The sequence below is a fragment of the Protomyctophum bolini genome (genome assembly GCF_963924005.1).
Source record: "Protomyctophum bolini genome assembly, chromosome: 14".
NCBI classification, from domain to species: domain Eukaryota; kingdom Metazoa; phylum Chordata; class Actinopteri; order Myctophiformes; family Myctophidae; genus Protomyctophum; species Protomyctophum bolini.
This window is the reverse complement of record NC_137875.1, coordinates 27,066,962-27,080,279: the sequence shown is the minus strand read 5'-3', so window position 1 is coordinate 27,080,279 and position 13,318 is coordinate 27,066,962. Positions and strand designations below refer to the sequence as shown.

The following is a 13,318-nucleotide window of genomic DNA, read 5'->3' as shown; positions in this document are numbered from 1 at the left end:
GAGAGAGGACGAGGAGGAGGTAGAGGAGTACTGTAGGTAGACAGAGAGAAGGAGGAGGAGGGAGAGGAGGACAAGGAGGAGGAGGAGGGAGAGGAGGAGGAAGAGGAGGAAGAGGAAGAGGAGAAAGAGGAAGAGGAGAAAGAAGAAGGAGAACGGTCATATCTAATGAGTTCAGCCACTACATAGTTGCTGGCATCATTAAAACATGTTTCTGTTCTATTCCTTCCACCTTATTCTCCTTTCCTGAATCCTAATGAGGAGTTCTTTTCAGCTTGGAGGTAGAAGTTATATGAACGGAACCCACAGAGCCGGCTTTGAGCAGGCTGGTTTATTTGTATGCTGTTTTATGTTTGACTATGAAAAAGTAGGCCTACACAGAGTCATTTTACAAAAGGAGAAATGGCTCCAGAGTCATTGTCATACATGTGTGTTCCATATATATTTGTGTTTTAAATTTTCACTTCATTGTGCTGTAAATGCTTGGTAGTGTGTAGCCAATGCTTAGTTGTGTGTACGAGTTCCATTTTGGGAATAGTTAATAGATTTGATGGCAAAGAGTCATCATGGAAAAGGAGAGTCAGGGTTTAGCATTTTGTGTGTGAGGTTTTCAGTTTTGTGTGTTCAGTTTTGAGAATGCCGTTAGGTTGTGGAAAACGTGTGTTAACAATCGTGAAAAACTGTATTATTACATACATTATGTCAGGTCTGAACTGTGTGCATGGGAGCAGCAGGGAAGCATTATTTTGTTTAAATCCCCTCTCTGATATTGTGGGGATTATTGTGGTCAAATCGTGTGGCAAAGCATGAGGGAAAAAGCGTTGACAGCTCTTTGACACGTAAACATTATAGAGCTCTGTGCTGTAGGTTCGTGTGTGTGTGTGTGTGTGTGTGTGTGTGTGTGTGTGTGTGTGTGTGGGGTGGTTTTTCATTTCCTAATGTGTTGAGCCAATACTTAACAGGACCATACCAGCATCAGAATGCCATTGTCTATTTACAGCTTTGGTCATATACTGTAACTAAACTGTTGCAATTGTTTACATTTTCTCTAAAGTCATCAGACTTTACTGCATGACTTTACCTGAACAACATCATTAATACGCCAGGATGTTTGTATTTTGTTCATAAATTATTGATGAACAAAATTCAAGTGCTTGATGTGACCGGCCTGCAGTACCTGTGACATAAACTGATCCCCTCCCCCCCCCCCCCCCCCCCCGACACACACCTTTCCTGTCCTTCCGTTCAATGTCTTATCTAAATAATGCATTAACAATGACAGAAAAATCTCTGCCTCTAGGTCTTTTATTGGTATTGTCTTGTTGTGTTGATCGATACGAGTACAGTATGTGACCAATACATTACATAATAGATGAGATTACATACTGTAAGAATTAGATATGGTAAGACTGAATATTGATAACAGAATGAAAATATGGCTGGAGAGCAGCAACAGGAGGCATTTAAGCAAGTTCGGTGCAAAGTGCAATAAAGAATGTGGAATAATCTTGAATCACTGTCACAGAGAGTCTAAGAAGAACAGAGAAGAACAGCCTGTCTGGAATGTAACCACTGCTTGTCAGATCAGCAATGAAACTATGTACAGCGACTGTATAGTTTTTACATACATGCCAGTGTATGCATGCCATACGACGGAGAAACCATTTCCCTAACACAGTGGTTTTCAACCCTTTTCATATCAAGGCCCATTATTCATTCGGCATTTAAGCCACAGACCACCATGACATTTAGCCCCTCAGACCCAAAACTAAAGAATATTTTGTTATTGTTGGATAAGGTTTGTCCACAATTCCATATTGATGTGGTACCATAGGAGAGATAACAACAGGCAAACATTGACCAAGATAACAATCATTTTACATTCTCTAATTGTGTAGACTTCTTGTAAATTAACAGATAGTCCGCCAGCATTTATTAAAAACGTTGATATAATTCACGCCAGCATTTTCGCCCGTTTAACTCTTATTTTGAAGGGCCAAAAACCCAGACTGGATGTTATGAATGATCTTATGTTAGTGTGTGTGTCGATGCAAGATCACTCCCTGTTTACCGACTGGGCTGCTAAAACATCATGGAGGGGGATCACCTCGTGGACTCTGGTCCCCCCCCCTCCGGACCACTGGTTGAAAACCACTGCCCTTTTCCAGTAGGCGGTGTTTGTTGGCAAACATTGATTGCTCCCTTGAGGGGCGGTGAAGCATAGAGCCGGGCTGTACAGTCAAGCCACAAATCAACGGATTCCCCTGTCTGAATTCACCCACTCATCATGTGACTTCATGTGTAGAGGATATTGATTTAAGTTGCCTGTTCTGCACCAATGGACTGAGCTGATGTGCTCCCAAAGCCTCCCATGCAGCCCACTCCCTCAACACACTATTGATAACCGTTTCAGTGATGTTAGAGGCCGGAACTCTTAATCAAACTAAATTGATTTAATATTGTAAACATTAACAGTGAAATCATTCATTTTCTAAAATACGGTAGCTTAAATAACAGATCTATAAGCTGACAATGTGATACTTTGTGAGTAAATTGGCATTGTTGTGATTGTATTGTTGCCAAAAAATGCTAATTTTTATACTTTCACAATTTTGTATAAAATAAGTCTAGTTTAAAACTAAAAGGCAACACTAATGCTACAGTATGTCCTTTTTTCATACATTTACTATTTTTAGCCTCAATATTTCTGTTACCTACGCTTGTTTTAATTAGCTGTTTTTGTGCAGCTGAATTTCGCTCAAGGGACCAATAAAAATAAAGGTCTATTCTATCCTATCCCATCTCATGATAATGATATCCAAATCCAATCCAACCATTTAAATAAAATAAAAATATCAGCTCTTGTACATCCTATATTTGCTACTTTTGTGTCACTGTAGTTCAGTCAGATAACTCACGAATAGATTTAACCAATTTTTATCATGGAATGAATACAAATGTGCGCAAAATATTTTATCTTGGCATTCGGCTCTGCTACATTTTTCTCCCTGCTCGGCACAATTAAACACCATCATTAAACATTAAGAGCAGGGAGATAGATATACAATAACAACCCCCCATGGGCAACAAACAATTAGCAGAGCAGAGTGCTGGGGAGGTGGTACAGTACATTTCAAGCACAAACTCAATACAAAGACTGTTAACTGTGAGTTCAGATTTTACGGGGGCCAGTTTCGAATTGCAGCCGTCCGTAGGTGCCCTTTGAGAGCGGTTTTGAAGGAGTCAAGGGAGCTTAAATAAGCCGGCAATTGGTCAGCTGACTGCTACGTCAGCGTATGACGTATGAAACGTAGTACCATTAATACACATGTGCGCCCATGAGCAAAGCATGAAGCCGCTCGAGTATATCTGACTGAACTAACTACGCAGGCTACGTATCATTTAGTATGATGAAGTAGTGCATTCATTTACAGAAAAAAAAAGTACAGACATAAGAGGTTTCTGCCTGACAGCATCAATATATTGATATACTGCCCAGCCATACAGAGCCATACTACATCTATATTCATCACATTTGTCATCCTTCTCAACATCTCATAGATAACCACATCATCTAATGTCAATAACAGTAACATAATAAAATTATGTTGTGCTGAAAAGGAACATGAATGTATGTGGTCCCTACAGGATGAATGGACGTGTTGAGGGTTGACTGATTGACGAGAACAGGCAACCACAAAAAAACACATGCAAAAAAACATGTGTGGGCGCACGCACGCACGCACGCACGCACGCACGCACGCACGCTCACACTCACACACTTTTTGATCTCTCCCACTCATCCACTTCCAATTAGAGAAAGGGATTATAGGCCAGCTGCATTACAGAACAGGGGGTGTGATAGTTTTCTTTGTAGTATTATCCTCTGCTTTCTTTAATTATGAAAATAAAAGTGATTTATAATGGAAAAATACACTGCATGCTGCACACATGACCACACCCAAAACAACACACACACACACACACGCACACACACACGCACACTGGATGCCAGACAAGCAGAATTAAAAGGAACATTTTTGGCCATCACAAACTCAAACAGCATTTATCTCGGTTTTGGTTCCTCTGTGGCAGGAGGACGCTGAGAAATCTGCCTCAATATGACACACACACACACACAATATTTACAAGCGACTTTGGCACTAGCCGTGAGGGAGTATGAAATAGCAGATCTACAAGCTCACAATGCATCGCGACCCATTGTGAGCTTGTAGATCACCTATTTTCAAATGGCAGAAATGTATACAGGGCTGAAGTGGTTACTGAATGTTTTATAATAATAATCAAAATCTACAAAGAAATTGTAACTAAAGTTTTTAAATAAATGTAGTGGAGTAAAAGTACAATATTTGGATCCGAGATGTAGTGGAGTAGAAGTAAAAGTATTGGATATTGGAAATACTCAAGTACAAATACCTCAAAACTGTACTTAAATACAGTACTTAAGTAAATGTACTTAGTTACTTTCCACCACTGCCCAAGAGCTGGATTAAGCTTAGTCATTGTAAGTGGAACATCTGTGTCAGTGATGTGGTGAGAGCCATGATGGGAATCTCATTTACATATTTTTCACATGATCATCATGACACAACAACAGTCCTGGAAACCATGAAAGCTTAAGCCTGATTTATACTTGGTTTGCGAATGGCGTCTACTCTTGTGCAAAAAATAGCCAATCTACAAGCTCACACAACACATTGTGCTGCAATATATTGTGAGCTTGTAGATCATCTATTTTTGGTTCAAGACATCCAAGCATAAATCAGGCATTAACATTACTCTGTTACACACCATTGAAGAATTCTCTCTCGCATGCACGCACGCACGTATGCACGCACGTATGCACGCACGTATGCACGCACGCACTGACGCACACAGATGACATCTCCTTTTGAAGATGTGGGGTGAAGGCCAAAGAATTCTGAATGAAAACCACATTGACCTCCCATGAACTTATATATATTTCCATAACACATATGGCATACTGTGCATTGCAAACATAGGCTACTGTAGCGCAATGTGCTTTAGATGCAAATAACGGAATGCAAGATAATAGTTAATGATGGAACTGTAATTGTTGTGCAAAGTCAGGTGAAAAAATAGAACACGCATGCACGCGCGCGCACACACACACACACACACACACACACACACACACACACACACACACACACACACACACACACACACACACACACACACACACACACACACACACACACACACACACACACACACACACACACACACACACACACACACACACACACACACACACACACACACACACACAATATATATATTTACCGAATTATATTGTACAGTATGCAAGGGTACAGGCCAGGATACCACTTTGGGTCCTGACCCATAGTTTGAGAACCACTGATATAGTACACATACATTCTATAGTATATACTGTATACTGTATATATGATATGATCGCTGTATATGATACTGTGATTTTGTAATGGTGTGTTTGTCCAATACCAAGAACCACAATGTAAACTAGATACTTTATCAGGTTATCAGGTTGTGGCCTCCTATGGCGCTATAATAGGCCAATGTGAAAAGGGTGCCATTTCTTCTAACCCCTTGGATTGGATGATTTTCGTTCCAAAAATGTGTGTTTGCAAAAATCCACCTGTTGGTGGCACTATAACAGGCCATTGTGAAAAGGGTGGGAACGTGGGATATATTCCTCAGCCTAGTAGGAAAGTCTGTGAAAGATTTCACGTAAATTGCATGCTGCGATTTGACCATGCATGGCTAAGAGGCTTAGGAAGCCCAACACAGTGTTAATAAAATAAATCGTTAAATCTGTTTAAATGCATGTCATTGACAGGTGGGAACTGCCGCCCCAACAGGACTCGTTGCAAGGAGAACACCTCAAACATCTCAAATGAGCCTGAAAAGAATATCTAATTGATGTTTCAACCTCTCAAAGGCAGCATGAAGAGGAAGAAAGAAGGAAAGAGCTTGCTTGTGACTATAGAGAGTTTCATGTTCAAAGCCCCTGCCCACAGTAAAGTCTGGAGTGTTAATCTAACTCTGAAAAGTACACAAATAACCCTGCAGTAAAACTGCAGTGTTACAGGTCAATTTTGTACACCTTCAGAGTGTATTAAGTATCCGTCTCAGAAGCACTAATCTCGTAGTGTCTGATCTAATGGCTCTGATGCGTGCCTGACGTGCATTTCCTAAAGCATGTTCTTGATGTACGGCGTCCCACTGACCTAAATGTATACATCCATTTCTCTTAATGCCAGACATAGACTCATTCACCTTCCTCCTCTCCTGCCTTCTTTACTTAAAGGGATATAGGGGAGGGAGGAGAGAGGAGACGTTTATCACCAGCCTGTCACGCTCATGGAAGCACACACTCCATCATGGGTTGATGTGTAGGTGTGCGTGCGTGTGTGTGTGTATAGTGTATAGTTGTGTATGGGAGAGAATATAGGAGAGTGAGACTGCGTGCGTGTGTGTGTAAAATCTATTGTGTATGTGGACTGAAGATGAGCTCATGCTGGAATCTTTGAAATGGAATCAGTCAATCTTTGAACTTGTGTGGTTGTTTGTTTTTGTCCGTCTCTCTGAATGTCTGTGTGTCTATCATTACATGTCTGTGTATATTCCAGTGCTTGCATACATACATTATATATCCACCAGGGTAACTGATGCTGCTAGCAATAAGACTTACTGTAAGAGGACAATTTCAATTAAATGAATTGAGTCTAAAATAAATGAGTAAACAAAACTATCCAACAGAGAGACCAATATAAAAAACACTTTAAAACTGGCAACCTTATTTTGGGCACATTATTATGCCTTATCAAAAATTGCCCATTTTCTTTTTAGAAACGGACAAAAGTTGTCATAAGGAAGAAGAAAATAGCTTACTCATGAGAGTTTCATGTTCAAAACCCCTGCCCACAGTAAAGCCCTGAGTGTTATTTTTTGGGCACATTATTATGCCTATTATGCATTTTCTTAAAAAAACCCTGACAAAGCATAATAGCTGAACGAGTAGAGAGGTTATCCCAGGGTAGCCTGGAACTAACCTATGCTTTTTATGGCATAGGCAGCTCCCGGCAGGATCCGCCGGGAGAAACTATGCGCAGCTGCGCGACATGAGACTAATTACTTAGAGCGACAGAGAGAGAGAGGAGCGTGTGTGTACATGTGTGCGTGTGTATGTCAATTTTACAAAGGTGCAGACGATCAGAAATCAGCAGAGAGTGAGTGATGTTTGCGCTACTCTATGCCGAATTGAAGTGGACTTAGATGCAGACTTTTCTTTCCTCTCTGGAAATAAAAACGTCTGGGTTTCCGAGGCTAATCCCGGGGTAGTTCCGCTACTAAAGCTCCCCTCGCCCTTCAATGCGACAAGTGGGTTAACAAGGCTTAATGAAAACAATTGAGAAACCTTCACATTTAACCACACCTAGACCTAGACTACTGATTGGTCCGGCCCGGCTGGGATCCCTGAGTGAGCCCAGATGGTGGCTGTAGTGTGAACTTGTGACTCAATACAAATTTCACATACGAGTAAAACAAACCATTAATTTCTGTGGGGGTGCCTGTCCTGTACTGGACAATTACCAGTAAGTAAAAGACTGCAGAATAATGACTGCAAGCACTTCAGTCAGTCCATAAAAACTACTGATATAAATGTTAAATGGTGCATTTATGTAGCGCTTTATTTAAAAGCGATTTACAATGCACATTCACCCATTCACACCCAAATTCATACACCGATGGCGGGGGAAACCATGCAAGGCACCAACCCGCACATTGGGAGCAATAAGTTATTGCTCAAGGACCCTAACTCTGGGGGAGCCCAGGATCGAACTGGGAATCCGCTCTACCAGCCGCTCTACCATCCCTGATCCACTGCTGCCCATATGCTGGATTTGGACGGAATAGATAATGTAATAGCTACATATCCCCTGCTGCCTCTGTAAAGCAAACCCTGTCTGAATAACAATTGGAAGACCATGTTGATGACTGATGAGGGCTGTAATGTACCAGTACCAGTGGTTCTTAGCTCCAGTCGTGGGGACGCTGAGGTCTTGATTAGTTCCTGATTAGGCGCTAATCAAAAATAACTGATCATGAACATGCCTTTCATTTGAACATTAGCTTCAATGTAGAGCCTGGGAGGTCAAAGAAAAGAAGGGTAGGGCGCTATTTGTCTGTGCTAAAGACAAAACATATTTTTTGATATTCTCGTGGAGTGAACACAAGGGTCAATAGACATCATTTTATGCATAATTGTATGCATTCCATCCGATTTTATGTGATGAAATCTGTGTCGTATCCAATTTATTCTGACTCCAACAGTCATCTTGCATGCTGAAACATTACGTGGTTGTTTGGAGTAGTTACAGCTAAAGGTTACACATAATAATGTTATCTCCCCATAGAAACTGTAAACAAAGCCATTGGTTAAGGATACAAATGTTGAGCTCAGTTTGACTATCACTATCACTATCGATATCGCTCTATCGATACCTTGAAAGCTTGGGAGGAAGTCATTGTGTTTCCTTTCCACAATGGCTGCTAAAACCAACAAAGTTTAACTAAGAAAGAGACTAAATAAATATGAGTGTGGTAGCTCTCATTTTCAAATACATATGACAAATAGTAATATAATATTGTAACAAATATGAATATTGCTTTCTGAATGCTGATGTTATAGGTTATATCGCCCTTGACAAAGAGAAAAAATAAGCATGTCTAACCACTACCCACGTGTCATGTTTCCGCCAATCAAAGCTGGAGACCATAAATACCTGTGATAACTCCAGAGTCATGAGTGCCGATTGTAACCTTAGCCACTAAAAACAAAAGCCAGATGTTAAATGTTACCCCTATACATTACCAAGAAAGTAATTAAGGAAATTGAAAGGGACCTTTCAAAATGTATATGGTAAAAAACCTAGACCGAGTATGAGGACGTCACAACTACCCAAAGATAGGGGTGGATTGGCACTCCAGAGTATTTTATATTATAACTGGGCCTGCCATTGTCGTACTATGCATGAGTGGGTTCATGATTTCCTTACTGGTGGACCAGAACCCCTCGAGGTATGGGAATGTACTCCCTCTGTACTTTTAGCTGAACTCACAAATATACACAAATCACATTCTAAATCATCTGACAGCCCTGTACCCTCAAATTCAAAAATATTGCAGCTTTTAACGGGTAGGAAGAATATGTCCTCATACAGTACATGATAAAGGTATTAGAGTTATAGGAAACCTGTTTGATGCCAAGGGTGTTTTCATGTCATTTGAAATGGTTAAGAACTAATTTGGAGTCCCACAGAGAGATTTCTTTGCTTATTTACAGGCTCGCCATTTTATCAATAATGACACTAAGTTTCCTCGAGATGAGCCTCGTCTCGGACCCTTGGAGGACTCTATTATGCATTATACTAAAAAGAAAGGGTTGATTTCATATTTTTATGATACTTTTCTGAGTTACGACAAACACACTATCGATAATGTGACTAGGAAATGGGAAAGGGACTTTCAAACGGAGTACGATGAAGATTGTTGGTCTGAATGCATTACAGTACATCTTCTCAGTCTACTTTTCTAAGTAACAGGTTCAAAGAGATGCAGTATAGGATACTTCATAGACAACACAGAACACCTGAAATTTTGAATAAAATCGATCCCAGTAGGTCCCCATTGTGCATTAAATGCAAAAAAGCGGTGGGTATGTATATACACTGTTTCTGAGAATGTCCCAAGATAGCCAGGTTCTGGTCTTGTGTGACAAAATAATTGAGTTCAATTATGAAGTCTACGATCTGTAAAAAAAAAATCAATAAAAAGTTATAAAAAAAGAAAAAGACAGATGTTAGTGGGTGTTGGTGTTTTTATTTGTCCAGTTGTTAAGGGGCTTAAGAAATGGCAGATCAAACCATCTATTAATCACTCATAAAACAATAGTTGGTTCGCTTAGCTTAGTAAATTATGGAGGGTTTTCCATCCCTCGCCAGGGACAAAAAGTCCTTATTCCACCACTTTTGAGTCGAGCCAAAACAAAGTCCCTTGATATTAGTCTAAACTAAAAAGCTCTTTTAATCAACACTTTACAATACTGTATAAATGTAGACATGCACTTCAATTTGGAGAAAATACATTTCTGACTTTAGAGTTTCAAACACAGGTGGAAAAAATAGAGAGTAAAACATTTACAGTAACTGGAAAATAATTTGTATAGGCCAATGATTTTCTGAAATATTAATTCTCATGCTATCAGCCAACATAACTGTATTGTTTTTTATTTCTCACTGCAATTCATATTTTAGGTCATCGTGTTGTTAGTATTCTGTTATTTATTTTTATGGCGGGTACCGTCCTAAAGTCGGCTCTTCGGTGCTACTGAAAATTTCTGACGAGCCAAAATCATTTCGGCACTACAGTGCCGAAACAGCTGTAAAATAGGAGTATGAATCGGCCCTTAGCAGAGCCGCCCAAACACATCCCCACCCATTCTGAGCACAGAGCAGACCTATACTCATCCACACCAAACTGGCACTTAGACATATAGTTGGCACAAAACACCTCACCCAGTAATTTCACATTCTGACCTCACCACTCAAGTCTCAACAACAAGCATGGGTCATTCTGAACATTAACCTGTACAATCACTAATTGACTATCAGGAAAGTTCTGGAGAAGATATTTTTATTCTATCATTCGCTCACCAGCAAGTGACAGCTAGCACACTGCTAGTGAAAAGTGCCACACGCCCAGTTTGGTTTACTATAACAATCTGCATAGACCCCTCTTGTACAGTACTACTTTCCATCCATCCACTTCCACCTTCCCAAACCACATAATTCCTTTCTACTCCACAAAAATACGATACTGTGAATCCACCAGCCACCAAAGAGCTTTGCACAGCCAGCCACCTACCTACCCACTCCATTTCCCATTTCCTTCATCTAATTTCATAATAGATGTGAAGAATAACATCATATGACTTTCGCTGTTGAATCAGAACATAATGCCATTCATCTTTGTGTAACTCTGTGCAGCTTGTGTCCTACCTTCACAGCTTCACTCACACCTCCCGACCACTCTGTTCTGTCCTCTTTCTCCCCGGACACATCAATATCACATGTTCCCTCCTTCCCCTCTATAATGTCCAGCGGGGGCGTCTCAGTTCCAGTGTACATCCCTCATTGTCATCTGTAACATCACACAGTCCAGCGGGGGCGTTTTAGTTCCAATGTGCATCCCTCTTTCTCATCTGTTATTTCAGCATCATCCCAAAACATAATTTCACACAGTCCAAACGGGACGTTTCAGTTCCACTGGGCCTGAAGTCATCCCACTGCCAGGTTCTAGTCAGGTGAAGTTGGTTACATGTGTACACTCCTTGAGTTGCAAATGGATAAATTAAGTAACAGGCTAGACAATGTTCTTGGATAAGCTGGTATAAGAAGAGTTCTGGTGGGATTTCTGTTCCCTCTTACACTCTGGTGCCATTGTGATATTAAAGAGGCAATATGAGGCAGTGAATATATAATTGATCAAAGTCAGTCAACACCACCTCTGCACTTCCTGTTGACATTTTGACTGACAACTCAACAGACCAATAGGAGTACACTGGGTGGGTGTTATTAGCTCCCTTCCCTCAATCAAAGACCAGGAATGGAGCAAAACCTGGAATAGGATCAAATCCCAGCACCTCTACTGTGCCTTCTACACAGTATTAGAGTGTTAATTTAAAGGAGCGTACAGGTGGTCTGTCATGATTAGTCCATTGACTACGACTGTAGTGACGCCAGGCCATAACGCCACGTCAGTCTATAAAGTATGGCACTTAGAAGTATTCAGCAATAAATACTACAAGCAAGTGTTTAATACTATAACCAAGTATCTCATACTGTAAGTATGTATTTTTTGGAATTATACAAGAAGGAGGTACTTAGTTACTGTGCTCAAGCTAACTGACTAGTTCACACAGCTCCCTCCCCCTAGCGCCTAAGGAAAGATCCTTGAACTATAAGGTCGCCTTAAATTGGAGCCCCTATAGACTTCACTGACAGCTTCCTGCAGGTACAGGGAATCTCAGTTACAACGACTACTATACTTTACTTGACAATTTGATTTGATTACTGCCCACCATTTTCCAAAGAAGTGGTTCTCAAAGTCGTTTGACTTCAGGGCCCCTTTTCCCTCACTTCTGAATCCAAGTTGTCTACAACTTTGCCCAAGTACAATATTTTGCAAGATGCAATTTTTTTCACCTTTTGATGAATAACATCACAAAATAAGAAATGGAATGAAGGAGATGCAATTAGTGCCTCCTCCTGAGCAGATTTATTTTAAACTGTGGCCATAACCTTTCAGTGATTCAAGCTTTGCTGCTATTCATTAACAGTTTGCTAGTTAAGTTGTGGATTTCATTTGGTTTAACACTTTGCAGCTCAGCAGGTTCACACAATGTTTGTGAAGATTTTATCATTAAACATAATATTAGAATAAATTCTTCCATTTTCCACTATAATATTACCTCTATAAGTACAGTAGTACAGTACCTCCTTGTATCCCTAGAGGTGCATGTACAGTACCCTTCTTTTAGAAACAGAGACTAGTTTGTTTTTGCAAGGAAGTGATAGCATTCAGATTTCAGATAGCATTCATTCAGTTAATTTAAATATGGTATATGAAAACTTGGAACGTGCATGAAAATGAAATTTAATCGTGTTGTAAAGTATTTTTTAACCACTTAAACCCTATACTTTGTTGACAGGGATCCCCCTGTGATCCATCCCAAAGGTCAAATTACTAATAGCCTTTGTGATTTTGGGGAGCAACACTTTTAAACGCAAAAAAAAGTTATTGCATTCTGGCTTTGTAGGGCTGCACACACTACACCAAATCACGTTGCCGAAAATAGCCGATCTACAATTTCACTTGTGTGCTTGTAGATCTGCAATTTTCTACAAATGTTTGCATATACCTGCCCAGAATAGAGCATAGCAGTGGTTTTCTGGCCACACTGAAAAATCTGCCATTCATTTTTCCCATAGAGATTTACAAAAATATATAAATTATTCTAAGCCTAGAATCCAGCCATCCAGGATCCTGGTGATTCAATCATGACCAATAATACCTTACACCTTTGATTCTGTGAAGAAAGAAAAATGAAAACCGCTATACAAAGCAAAGGGTATTTTCTGAAAAATCCATTGAAAATGGATTATAGGAGTCTGGGGGAGAAGCCAGGAAAGGACCAATGTGGATGAAAACACCTCTGCACGTCTTTAAAGGA

General features: G+C 40.2%; 1 protein-coding gene across 5 annotated transcripts in view; it reads right to left on the bottom strand.

Annotated features, from left to right (window-relative positions):
* The window catches only part of kcnq5a (potassium voltage-gated channel, KQT-like subfamily, member 5a), a 116,362-nt gene that overhangs the window by 89,284 nt on the left and 13,760 nt on the right, over positions 1–13,318 (bottom strand). The window lies entirely within an intron of this gene.